General features: G+C 37.8%; 1 protein-coding gene and 1 long non-coding RNA gene across 4 annotated transcripts in view; one reads left to right on the forward strand and one right to left on the reverse strand.

Moving 5' to 3' along the window:
* Positions 1 to 13,704, reverse strand: part of LOC135729598 (uncharacterized) — a 548,602-nt gene that overhangs the window by 251,133 nt on the left and 283,765 nt on the right. The gene's annotated exons all lie outside the window — the stretch shown is intronic.
* On the forward strand, positions 4,379 to 6,518 carry LOC135722063 (uncharacterized). 2 transcript variants are annotated; one of them, XR_012335967.1, is made up of 5 exons: positions 4,379 to 4,940; positions 5,494 to 5,587; positions 5,686 to 5,818; positions 5,901 to 6,004; positions 6,115 to 6,518. It is a non-coding gene; the product is annotated as an uncharacterized lncRNA (long non-coding RNA). The 2 variants fall into 2 exon arrangements; XR_010521815.2 differs by having other exon boundaries at positions 5,901 to 6,518.

The raw sequence follows: 13,704 nt of genomic DNA on the forward strand, positions 1-13,704 counted from the left end.
TAATGCAGCATATTGAAATTAATAAAACCACGGTGGAGATAGTACAGGGATGTAACAGCACGCTTTTCGGTGCCTCACGCTTTTTTCACATCAGTTTGGGTGACTTGGGTCTGAGAGGGTTGGATTATATTTTCACAAAGTCATCTGAAGCCATTCCATAGCTTAATGTGAGGAACAGAAGTCTATTTACACCATTACATTAAAGTTTACGGAATCTCGTTCCCTCCTCCCTTCACATAACATGTCTAGATGTCTTTAAGCAATTTTCCTTGTGTTATCAAATAGGCTAGACCTCAATATACTTAGATCTTGTTGTAATGTATTACTTTAGTATTTGTATTATTAGTAACGGTGTACTTATGGTAAATAAAAACAAGCAAATTGTTCCAAATTTTGGTTTCTTAATGAGGTGTGTAACCAAGTTTTCCTTTAGGGACAGCAGAATGAAGAGAAAAAGCAATATTACCAACTTCTTTCTAAAGAAGCAAAAGTCATGTGCAAATCAGGGCCAAACAGATGCCAGTTGTTCTATTTTTGCTCTATACTTAATACATATAGGCTATAATTGTGTACATTTAGGAAAATAAACAACTTTAATTTAATCTATATACATTTTGTGGAAAATAATTTATTTTTAGTGTAATTAAACACTTTGTATATTGACCCCCCAAAATAATACCTTGCCACCCCTTTGCCACCCCAGTTTTAAAAGTCTAGCTCCGCCACTGTGACCGACTGAAAGGGAACTAGGATGCAACATAGCATTTTCAGTGCAGACAATGAACAGCATTGTTAAATAAATTTAAAGTAAACTAGCTTTGTTAAACATAAAGATATGTATGTATATTTGCTTTTATATGACTATTAATGTACTTTTACAATTACAATAAGGACAATTACTTTTACAGTACAGATAAAATACATAAAAATAAGATATTCATGTTTGCTTAATGCAACTGTGAAATTACCCTTACAATGAAATGCAAACTTACTGTTCAAAATATAATGTCCTCCATCACGCAAGTTTTTAAGATTAATGCACGAATTACATGATTTCTCTCATTTAACAAGAAATTTTGAGTTGAATCAACTTATTTTAGCTTATTTAAGTCTCTGGATTTGAAAATTTTACCCATCATGCATTGCAGCATGCATAAATTAACTGCTACTGTTATATGAGTGTTGTTTTGCTGTTTGTTTCTCTTCATTTATACTACTGCAGTTGTTTTTTGTTATCATTGTAGCTTATTATTTTTGTGGTAAAGTGCAAGAGCTCATCAACACCCAGCTTTATCTATCCTCCAAACCAATCTCCCTCCACTAAGTTTAATTAATTGTTTATCTGAAGTTAAAGCTTGGTTTTCAAATAATTTTCTCAAACTCAACATGACTAAAACTGAAATTCTTCTTGTTGGTACAAAAAATAATCTTAATAAGGCCAGTGGTTTTTCTATGTGCATTGATGGTTCTACAATTGTTCCTTCAAATTATGTTACAAGCTTGGGGGTCATCTAGAAGGCCATCTAAACAAAATCACTCGAACTGCGTACTATCATATTCGAAATATAAATCGGCTGCGTCCTACCATTTCTACAAAGAGTACTGCTATTTTGGTCCATGATCTTGTCACCTCTCGCTTGGACTATTGTAATGCTCTTTTTTATGGTCTCCCGCACAAATCACTGAACCGGCTGCAACTTGTTCAAAACTCAGCAGCTAGAATCATTACTCGCACTTCTATGAGCGACCATATATCTCCCGTTCTTCAACATCTGCACTGGCTTCCTGTTAAGGAGCGTATTGAGTTTAAAATCTTACTCCTGGCATTTAAGGCACTTCATAACCTGGCGCCGACTTACATTGCTGATCTTTTTGAAAGATATACTCCCTCTCATTCATTAAGATCTGAATCTTCTCTGTCCCTAGCAGTACCATGTGTGCGCCTGTCTTCTGTGGGTCCGCGAACGTTTAGCAACGCTGCTCCTTTTTTATGGAACAAGCTTCCACAGGATATTCAAATTAGTAACACTTTCCCCATTTTTAAATCGCAGTTAAACACTTATCTTTTTAAGCAGGCCTATTATTAATGTTTTATTCTGCATGTTTTGACTAATGTGATTTGACTGTTTTGTATTTTATGACTGTTTTCTATATTTAGTTTTATTTAAGTAGCGAAGCTAGTAGTTTACCTACATTTTTCAGTAGTTTGGCGGTAGCTTAGCTGCTTTCTTAATCAAATAGCTTTTCAGTAGCTAAGCTCTTTTTTTGACCAAGTAGTGAAGTAGCTTCCACACAAGCTACAATTTCCCAAACATTTCTGAAGTCGTCCTGAATTTGAGAATAAGCGCGTCATTTTGAATCGACACATGACGTCATTTTTCGAGTTGTGCAGCCTTCCTTCCTTCATACAAAACATTACCACTCGCATTCTGTGAAGACTCGTGCTCTACCTCTGATTGGGTTATGTCATCAAGCCAAGCTAATATTAAAACATGTAATAAATATTACAATTGAAACTATTAATAGAATGTGCTTTGGCGGGCACCTCACAGACTCTGTGCTCCCGCGGGCACCAGGTTTGGAGACCCCTGTGTTAAGATATGTCAGGGCAAGGTGTTTTTAAATTAAGGCAGCTCAAACATGCATTTTTTTCTCGGAGTAGGATAAGACCTGTCCAGCAAACCGCCCCATAATGTGAACTACCTAGGCCTACATTATGCTTGTATTGTCTATAATAACCAAAATGCTAAATTGAAACTGAATAAATAATTACATAATAAAACTGGTTAAAAATAAAAAAGTAGCTTGTCCACCAACTTGTGTATGAATCAACTTGTGGATGGATTACCTGGTTCTCGCCATGAATATTGCCGAAGATGCTGGAATGGCGTTAAGAAATACAGGAAGAAGAAGATTATTATATTGCTAATATCTAATTTGCACTACTGACATATTTTCTGTATATTTCATGAGGCTCTTTTTATATGAATGTCCTTTAATATTTGTATCCACTTTACAGTTGTTTTGCTTCAATGCAAAATTGTAAAAAAAGTGCTGTACAAATTAAATTTAAATTGAAAATGCAAAACCCTTTTAAAGTGTATGCAACATGTTTTCTTGTAAATTAGCTTTTTTTTTATCATATTCTTAATGGATTCCGGTGTTTCTAAATGGACAGAAGCCGGAATTAAGCAGATTTGATTGAGTATTTGATGAACATATAATAGATGCTGAGACCATTCTGCAAATATCATTATCTAATTTTTGACGAAGGTGGTATTTAGCAGCTTTTGCATCTAAGCTCCTCGATTGTTTTGAGTGAGAATCTGATATCATCGTCTCATGAAAATGCCCAGTTCTGGTTTATATTGCATCTTGAACTGAATATGGATACTTTACGATCTCAGTCCACCACAAAGAACAAGTCAAATCAAATGTTTAAGAGAGATCCTATTTTGATGTTTCTTCTTATCTCCTTGACCCGATAATACCCTCTGCTAATCATTGCGGTAGATGCAGGACAACGCTTGGTTTTAAAATGCATGTATTCCTCTCTCAAAGGCCTCAAGGGAACATCCTTCCCGAGAAGGCAAAGTCCAATAAAACTACACAGGGAATAATGACATGCATTACTGCCGCCTGCATGCATGCGATAGATCAGCTCCTGAAGGTGATGGCAGTTCTAAAAAGAATGGGAGGAAAACATTTCGACACTGCCCTACATCTTCAGGCACACGACAGTGGCACTCCAAAGGTGAAGGCTTAGCTGTTAGCTGCAGCTGGCCTCAACCTTGAGACCCCTCATAAATTTATACTGCTCCAAAAGATGACTTCATACAAAGGTGTAGCCAAAGAAAGGTCACCCGCTGGCTGCAGTTGCACGATAGACAGATATGAATCTAATATGCGAGTGCCGTTGTATATACTGTAAAAGCTACTCTATGATATCTCTCTCTATAACTACACGGATGGTACAGTCATACACGTATTGTGATACACAAATATATTTAGCCATCTGATTTTTCATCTATATTAATATTAGTCATTGGGTGCTGCACATGTTATGTTTTATTAGTAAGAAAGTACTTAAAGAGCACCTATTTCGTTGCTAAAACATGTGTATGTTTTATTTATATTTTGTGTATTTGGTATGTGTTTGCGTGGTTTATTGTTAAAAAACATTCTTTTCCACATACCGTACACTTTTTGTAGCTCCAGATATCTCTGTCTGAAACGCTCTGATTTGTTACAAAGCTCACCGATCTGAAAAGCTCTGTGTCACTGATTGGCCAGCTTACAGTACGTTGTGATTGGCCTGAATACCTCTGACGTCAGCCAGAAATGTGATGCTCCTTACAATGTTTTAAAGAGCACCTATTATGGGATACACGTTTTTAAACATCCTTTTGTGTGTAAGTGTGCATTAGTACATGCTAACGATATTCAAAAAGTACATACCTCAAAGAAAACGATGACGCGAGTTATCGTCTCTAACGTTCGAGGACTACAAAAAACACTCGGATTGTAGGCAACAGTTTACTTCCTGGGATTAGTGACGTAGATAAGACCAACATTATCATAGTTCAGCCCTCTCTGCTTTGCTTGGGTACGCCCTCAAAGACGAGGGTGGGGAGCGCCGAGTCAGAAGAGAGCTAAAATGGCGGAGGTTGTGAGTCCCTGCCTTGACTCTGTTTGCAAACTCTTGTTTCATTGTTTAAGCGATTAAATCTCTCGAGTAGACGCTGTCTCTTTAGATGCGAGGGAAAATAGCACTTTATGGACTTCCACAGAGGACATCATGTTTAATACGGTTCCGGAAAAATCCAGTCAGAAGTTGTTCACGGAGTTTTCACAATAACTGCTTCTCATGAACCGAAGCTGGATTTGCGCGACGTCTCCTCTTGAAAGTTGGATTACTGTGCACTTCTGGATCACAGGCTGTAAGTATTCACGTTTATTATTTGCCTTTTACTGTACGTTACGTAACCGGTAACCGGAGATTAACATAATGTGCGTGTAGAGCTAAGCTTGCAAGCTAATTGTCTTGTGTTGTAATACTGTATTTCATAAACAACGTACCATATTTACACACGTGTATGTTGAATTATGCAGACTATCGTTTTTTTTATCGATGTTGGTTTAGACATGTTTACAAACTTGCTAAGTTGCTAAGCTAAATACAAATACAAATGCCAGCTAACGTTAAACTGTTACCAGTAAAATTTGTTCTCATGATCAAACTCAAGAAACTCTAAGTACAGATGATTTGTTTAAAGTTATATGTATTTTACTGTTGTATTTACTTGAAGCTTTCTTAGATTTTGAAACGAAGTAAACACATAATGTGTGTTGCTAATGTTGGGCCATGTAATATGTAATACATTTACGTTTTAATGAATAGTCTAACGTTAACGATTTATAGTCGTTGTACTCTATTGTTATAATATGTCTTTTTGACTGAATACATGTTTGTTTTATTTGTCTATATCTTAGATTCGCAGCTGGACACATCCTTCTACACTGTATGCAAACATGCAACATCATTACACACAGTACAAGGAGTCAGACTGGCATATGAGGAGCAAAGGTGTGTAACACATATGATGTATTTAGCTAGTGAAACCACTACCAGTCTTAGATGTATAACTGATGATGACAAAGTTTTTTTTCTCTGCATAATAATAGGAACCCAGGCAGTAGCATCGTTTCACAATGTTTCCATCACCATCATCAGTGGATGCCTTTGCCGTCCGTAGCCTGAGATTTCAGATTTGCAGCAAAAAAATTTGATTTTCTCATTAATTGGAATGCTGTGCAGGTATTTAAGTATTTTAGTAACTGTGTTAAATAAAGTAGTATTTACTTTTACAATAAATTAATTGCTTGTTTATATTTTACAGGTATTTGTACCTTGCAGCCATCCATTACAATGTCACCAAGCCGTAACAAAAGCAGGAGAGGGAAAGTACAAGGCTATGTTCCCAAAACACACAAGTGACATACCGTAAGCAGTAATGTTTTATTTCAAATACATTCATAATTAAAAACTTAATGTATGAAGCAGGGAAATAAATGATCAAAACAAAAGATTTATTGACTGCAATATTTGTACAGTTATGTGGATGATGTGATCAGGCTTGTGTTTGATGAGGTATATGAAGATAAGCTGAAGGAAACCCCGATTCCAATGGACCTGGCATCACAGTTTGAGAGACCTTCAAAGGAGGACGTGATTGCATGCCATCTTCAGTGCAGGGGTCGTCGAAAGCCAAAATTGTGACCGATCTGATCAGGAAGCTCCAAGCGTATCTGGAGAACAACACACGACAGGATGATAACCCTAAAGTGTCATCTTAGATAGCACCAGCTGACAAAGCTTTGATATGCCATTTATCTGAATAGATAGCTGTAAGAAATGAATTGAACAATTTTTGAAACAAGAGCACAATATGGTTACTAAAGTATGTTTATTTGTATATTGTTTAACATTTAAATATATATTTGTAATAAATAAAAAAAACTTTTGACTGACTATTATATTTTCTTTAAAGTTACATCTTTTGTTCTTTTGGGTACTTTGTTACTATAATGATACTTTAGTGTTATTGGTTTAAAAATGTAATAAAACTTACTCTAGTCCTGCACCTCAAAGGCTTATAGTCTGTACAATAAATGTTCTGTGTGTAGGGATTTAGACAATTTGTGCAAAACCTGGATGATGAATCACGCAGGTAAGAGGCCCTGGAACCTGTTGCATTCTCCTTAAAACCTAATAAGTAAAAACATAGCACTTATAAGTAAGTAGTCTTTCATAAAAAAGTTTACCATAGTGAAATAATGTAGAACATTCATTTCAATTAATACTTTCTTTGTGCTACATTTGGTGTTTCCATATAGTTTGCACAGTAATGTAGTATGTAAGCAGTCTTTTATAAAAAGTTTACTATAGTAAAATAATGTTAATAAGTCAAATAGTTTTATAATCATTTCAAAAAATACTTTCTATGTGCTACATTTGGTGTTTCCATATAGTTTGCAAAGTAATGTAGTACGTTAAATTACCTTTTGGATGTCTTTGCAACACATTTTCGTCTTCGTTTAGCATTCTGGCAGAGCTAAGGACACCTAAAAAAGTTAAATCCAATCGCGTTCATTGACGGAGATCGTTTATATCGTAACGACCGTCTGAACTCTCTGGGTCGAGCTCGAAGTGGTAAGGCAGTACAGACACCATCGTTTATAGAGAAATATAGCGCTTGTTTACGTTGCCTGTGACTCTCAGTCAGAACCGGAAAACCCACGCGTAGTCAGGGGCGTAACCTTTCAAACACACGCCGAACCCAGTTGACCAATAACAGTTGAGTAGTCATCTGACCAATCCGAATACACTAGACATTTTGGGAGGCGGAGACAGGAACTAAATCCGAGCGTTTTCCAGACATGCAGAAATCGGTTAGGTATGTAAGCAATTTGTAAGACTCACAGTGCATTAGTTCAAGTTTTAATAACATGTATGTACTATGGCAGTGTTTCCCACAGATCTGAAATTTACTTGTGGTGGTAGCTGGTGAAAAGGGCAATCATTATTATCCACCGACAAAAAATGGTCTACTATACATGTAACAAAGAACTAATAATGTGTGACACAACACAATACTTTGATTTATAAAACATTCATATTAATTTCAAATTATAGTTCATTAATCTAACCACCCCAAACTTTTTTTGCCATAAACAAAGCTGACACTGTTTGTCAAAGCACCACGAAAACACTTTATGTTTTTGCACTGATATATGAAGCAATTTGATGACCCCTTTTATCAAACTCAATATAATACAATACTATGTATACTATAGCCTATATAGACAGTGCAGGTCTATAGATTATAAATGTGACTGATGTTATAATGGTAATAACTTCTATAAGATAGGCACTTTTACTGCTTCTTCTTTCTATTTCTCTTTTGCCGATTAAAAAAAGCTTAATCCACTAATTATTTCAGATTTAAAAGTCTACTTGCTGTGCTGTCCCGATGACAGACTTTACATTACAGCTTTGCGTTTTTTATATCCTGAGTCAGCTAGAGCTTTGCTCATTCAGTATTAGCACTGCTTTTTGCTACAATCTCTGTGCAAACTGTTTAGATTTTAGTAAAGATATTGTCTATTAATAGTAAGACTATTAAAAAATGGGATAAAGAAAATGAAGCGGCGCGTGGTCGTGACAAGAGCCAGTTGCTATCGCCATAGAAACCGGAGGCACGCTAAAACAGCACTCGAGCTTTAGCGCGGTAGCTCTCACGGCCGTTCTCCGATCGACTCGGGTTTTACACACAATATTAATCAGACTTGGGACCCGAAGTAATGAACTAGGACCGACCCGGACCCATCTGACCATTTAAAATATAAACCCGGAACCGTACGGGTCCCGCGTCCTCAGTGAAGAAAGACCTCTAATGGTAAACCCTTACGAAAATTAACCATGGTTTTACTACAGTTAAAACCAAAAAACCATGGTTACTGTAGTAAAACCATAGTAACTACAAAATAACCATGGTTTTGACAATCATGGTTTTCAAAAACCATAGTTAAACCATAGTTAGTGTAGTAAAACCATGGTTTTGCTGATAGTAATCAATACACCAAAAAACCATGGTTACTACGCTTTTACCACAATATAACCATGGTTAATTTTCGTAAGGGAAACTCTGCTCAAGTTCAGAAACATGAAAGGATACAATGTGACACTGAGGTTGCTTCGCGTCGCACCCAATTCATTGAGAAACAGAGAGCACGTGAACGCACACTCAACGGGAGAGACACAACGTGCTTGCACGCAAAATGAAGATTTAGATGCTATAAACACATATGCACATAAGCATATGCGACCATTTTGGTCGCAGTGTGTTCCCTGGCTGCTCTGTATGTGCTGCTGCAGTTGATCCAGTTTGCCGCGCTGGATGATGAGTTTATGACGCGTGCATCATCTTCACGGTCACCCGACCCCCACCTCTCTCTCGCGCTCTCTCGCTCTCGCTCTCTCTTTCGCGCTCTATCTCTCTCTCTCTCTCTCTCTCTCTCTCCAAAACACGGGTCATCCAGTCGAGTTCAGAAATACGGAAATTCGTAAAGTGATTTTTTTTTTACTTGGGCGGGTCGCAATTTACCTGGGCGCAGCGCCCAAGTAGAGCCTATATATGGGAAACACTGGTACTATGGGATATTACAATAACGTGCTAACGTGCTAATTTATTAGCATAATTGGTGCTCTTTAAAATTCAGCTTCAGCAGGACATAACAGATTGGTAAAGTAAGGATACTAAACCATAGCTGCATTTGTGATCGTAGAAACGACAGAAAGTGGTGCTCTACACTGAAAAAAATATTGTGTTTTAATCATGGTTTAGTCAGTAATAAATTCTTTAAATATGAAAACATATAGACTACTTACAGGCTGTATTTGAGAAGCGGGAGGAATTATGATAATGACCGTCATGTCCACATCAACAGGCCCACAGTGTTGGGAAAGGCGTCGCATGTAGAACAACTCGCAGGTATTGCACACTGCACGTGCAGGTTAAATAGCGTGAGGTTAGTCAAAGTCTATTTCAAGATCCAGAATATGTGTTTGCAGCCCATGTTAATCGTTAACGATTTAGGACAAATATGATGTTATTTAATGTTAAACTATGTGGCGCGGCAGAGATTTGGATCTCAGCAGCGTCCGTGTTGTTTTGATGACGCATGCAGCCTGGTGGCGGTGTTGCCAGATTGGGTGTTTTTTCCGCTACACATTAAGGCCTGTTAACAGTGTGTTTTAGCCGGGTTTTCGCCTGGAAGACTCTATAGAAATCTGGCACCCTATTGAACGACGTTAAACTGAGATAGCGTGCCGTTCACAAGCACCAGAATGAACGAGTTCACCTTGCGTCCATCAGGCAGTAATACAGTACGTTCAGTTCACGTTCGCCCAAAATATGAACGAGTTCATGAACTTTTGTTCAATGAACTCGTTCAGGCACAACACTGCAGGCCCAGGAATTAAACTGTTGCCTACAATGTGTTTGTTGCCATGTGTTTGTAGGCCAAGAAATGAGATTTACGTTCAAAACAATAATTCGCGTCATTGTTTACTTTGGAATTTCCATAGCGTTAACATACACACACACACACACCAAAGGAAAAGTAAAAATGTCAAACGGATAATACTTGCTCTTTAAAACTTTCAAAAAGTACACCTTTGCACCTAAAGGGTTCATATTCGTACCTCAGAAGAACATATTTGTACCAAATAAGTGAATATACCTCAAAGGCACATACTACCCATTGTGTACCCATCTGTACCTAAATGGGACCAATTTAAAGGGTACTGCCCCAGCTTGGGACCATTTTTGTAACAATATCAATTTTCCCTTATTTACGCAAAATGAAGTCAACATATTACCTATAATCTTAAGGCCATCAGTGCCTGGCAATGGCTCCTTTAATGTTCCGGGGCAAAAAATCAGTCGCCTCATTGGGGAGGGAAATTATGCTCCGTTTCCAGGCACCGTCAAAACTCAATCTCTCCTTCCCTCTGCTCTCCGACTGCTGGCTCATCTCTCCACTTATGGGGCATATGCTTCCTAAACCCATCCGAGCTGATGAGCCATGCGGAATAATCCAGTACAGTCATTCATTTAAAAAGGAAATTACAGAAATCCATCCTGCATTGCCTAGTCACTGCCTTTGCTTTTATAGAGCCATATTGTGCCTGGTATTTCCATAACTGGATTATTTGACTAAACAGTCACACCCACACCCCTGCTTTGATATAACATTTGATCTACTGTGATATTACAATACATTAGATATAATAGTAATTGAACTGCAGTGCATATGAGGGATGTTTAAACAATATGATGTGTATGTAAAGATTGTACTTTTAAAGGCCAAACTTTTACCAATGCCTCACAAATAAACTTAATTAGTAAACAGAGACAAAATATCTATGTGTGTGTGTGTGTGTGTGTGTGTGTGTGTGTGTGTGCGTGCGTGCGTGCGTGCGTGCGTGCGTGCGTGTGTTTGTTTTTAGTTTGTGTGACAGCACACCACTGGAGTAATAAACACATTTTTGTTTCTTGCCTTTGTGCTTTCATATCAGAGCATATTTGTGTTTTGATGTTTCTCTTTCTCTGTATTACTGTTTTCCCCCATTGACCTCCTGGGACAACACAGACCATTTCTGCCTGTTTAATTCAAACAGAAGAGCGTCCCAAGTTCAAACAGAGGATTGCTTGGGAGAAAATGTGTGCGTGATGATAAAGCTGATGTTGAGGTCCGTACAGTAGCATAAATGTGGCTATATGTGATGTTGCTGTCACGGTGTGATAAACACCGACTAATAGGGTTGCCACCTGTCCCGGTTTTACCGGGATTGTCCTTCTTTTTACTAACCTGTCCCGGGAAAATTATCAACTCTCCCGGGACACTGAATGTCCCGGTTTTCGAAAGCTATGTGAATATATTATTTAGCGCGCGCACGGCAGAGACGGAGACCTTGCGTCTGTGTATGTGTGTGCCTCAATAAGCGCATGTAAGACAGAGAGCATCCTGATTGGCCTGTTTCGGTAAATCACCCAATCAATTGTCAGTGTGGGCGGGCTTTATCTAGAAACAGGAGCGCCGTCAGCGCCCCAAAAGCGAAAATATAAGACACATTTTACGCCAGACTACACGAAAGTGTACCCCTGTCTTAAAAGAGTTAAAAGTAATAACAATCTTGCATGCTGTACAGTTTGTAACAATGACTTCAGCATTGCCTAGGGGGGTTAAAATGATTGTAAAATACATGTTGAGAGGTGAGTTCATCAAGTTTAGTTAAATTTTTCAGGCCGGCTAGTTGCTATTTAGACCTGTTTAAATGGAATATAAATAAAAAAGTTTACATTAATAGTATAAGGAGCTTATATAAATTGTAAAAGTGATTTACATATTTTAATATAATTAACAAATAATTGGGTAACACTTTACAATAAGGTTCATTAGTTAACATTAGTGTACTACATTAGTTAACATGAACTAATAATGAAATGCACTTATAAAGCTATTTTTTAAATCTTTGTTAATGTTAATAATACATCATTTAAATCTTGTTAACATAGTTAATGCACTGTGAATTAACATGAATAAACCATGAATAGCTGTATTTTTGTTAAGTAATGTAAACAAAGATTAACAAATACAGTAACACATGTGCTGCTTATGGTTAGTTCATGTTAGTTAATACATTAACTATTGTTAACAAATAAAAATTGTAAAGTGTTGCCAATAATTGCATAGGTCTATAGAAATATTATGCTATGGGGGGGGGGGGGGGGGGGTTAGGGGGCTTGTGAGCAAACCAATTGGTCGGGTCATCGATATGTCCCGGTTTTTTATCAGACAAGGGTGGCAACCCTACCGACTAAGGAAAAACTAAGAGACGAACCCAAACGCAAGGATGTACAAAAATAACTATGTATTTATTAAAGAACAAAAACACCCACGTGGGGGTAAACAGAAGATAAACAAAACACTGTGATGAAACACAAACTCTAACATGGAAAAACAGGAACGGGTATCTAGAAACATGCAGCACATGAACACAGATTTCCAAACAACGAACTCGCACACGACAGAGAACAAGAGGGCATTATAAAGACACCACATCAATGGGGAACAGGTGAACATAATTAATTACGTAAAACACGAGTACATAAGGGAGCAGGGTAAAAGTGACGAGACACTGGGAACACGTGACACAGATACATAATGTGAAAAACACGTGTTCCCACACAGACCACAATGCTGCCATGACCTTGCCCTCAGAACATAGACCTTAAAGGATAATTCCGGTATTTAACACTTTGGGTCTCATTTCTGGTTTGTTTTGGATGAACTACAGTGATGGACACAGAAATTTTGACAATGGGTCGTGTCTTGAGTTTTTGACTCATTTAGAAGCGTCTCTTGACTGCTTTAGAATGGAAGTCAATGGCCATGCACAAACATGTCATTAAAACAACACTTAACGTTCATTTTCAAAACTGTGCTACTCACCGAGTGGTTCGTGGTGTTCGTTGATGATTGAAAACAAGTTGTGTAGCGAAATACAGTTTCTGTCGTGTTTTATTTGGCATTTTGTAAAATTCCATTGACTTTTCTTGGAAGACTCATTGCTCGCTGATATATCACTCCGCCGCCGGGAAACAGAAATGGGTCTGTTTATATGTGGTTGTAGTTTTTTCGCTCGATTTCTCTCAGAAGAAATTTTTCCCATATTTTTAGGGCTGGACCAGAATATTCAAATATTCGTTACGTGGGTTGACATTCGATTTTCAGTTTTGAGATTCGAATATATATATATAAATATACAGCGTTAATGCAGAGCTTTTGCCAAGCAGGAAGTGCGCTTCACGCCCCCGCACGATAGGTGGCGCAGAGAGACCAACATCCATAGCCAACAGCCACCAAACGCCACCAGTGGAAGAGATCGCCTCGGACAGTGGCATTCATGCTTATAGTGTTGTAAATAACGTTCGGTTTCTTGCAAAAACTGATTGATTTGCTTCACAAGACTTCAATATGTCACACGGAGTTATGGGGGATTACTGTTGTATTGGATATATATGCTTTAGCTCTTAAAGTGTGCGGATCGGTTGACTTGCATGACAGAGCACTGGG

Source organism: Paramisgurnus dabryanus, chromosome 24 (genome assembly GCF_030506205.2).
Source record: "Paramisgurnus dabryanus chromosome 24, PD_genome_1.1, whole genome shotgun sequence".
NCBI classification, from domain to species: Eukaryota; Metazoa; Chordata; class Actinopteri; order Cypriniformes; family Cobitidae; genus Paramisgurnus; species Paramisgurnus dabryanus.